Consider the following 348-nt stretch of genomic DNA (forward strand, 5'->3'; position numbering starts at 1 on the left):
TGCTCAGTGCTGAGTCCCGTCCCTCGTCACGCGTGATTGCACTGAGAATCTGGTCCTAGGTTGTTTCTTTTTCCGTTGGTTTTGTCGTATCCTGGGCATAGTGTACACTGTAGTGCAACCCCCCCCCCCCCCAAGACCCAATACTCCCTTCAGTGGATCCAGTTCCCATTACAAAGCACTGAGGGAACTAGAAACAGGCTTGTCTCATTTATTACACTAGTTTCACCACAGTATAAACCAAACTGCTTTTACTAGTGAAGATGAATGGGAAAAAACTGCGCATGGCTTTAAAACAGTAACTGCATCAGTAAACAACCCTTCCCTAAGTGCTACCTGTCTCTACTTATG

The sequence above is a fragment of the Emys orbicularis genome, chromosome 8 (assembly GCF_028017835.1).
Source record: "Emys orbicularis isolate rEmyOrb1 chromosome 8, rEmyOrb1.hap1, whole genome shotgun sequence".
Taxonomy (NCBI): Eukaryota; Metazoa; Chordata; order Testudines; family Emydidae; genus Emys; species Emys orbicularis.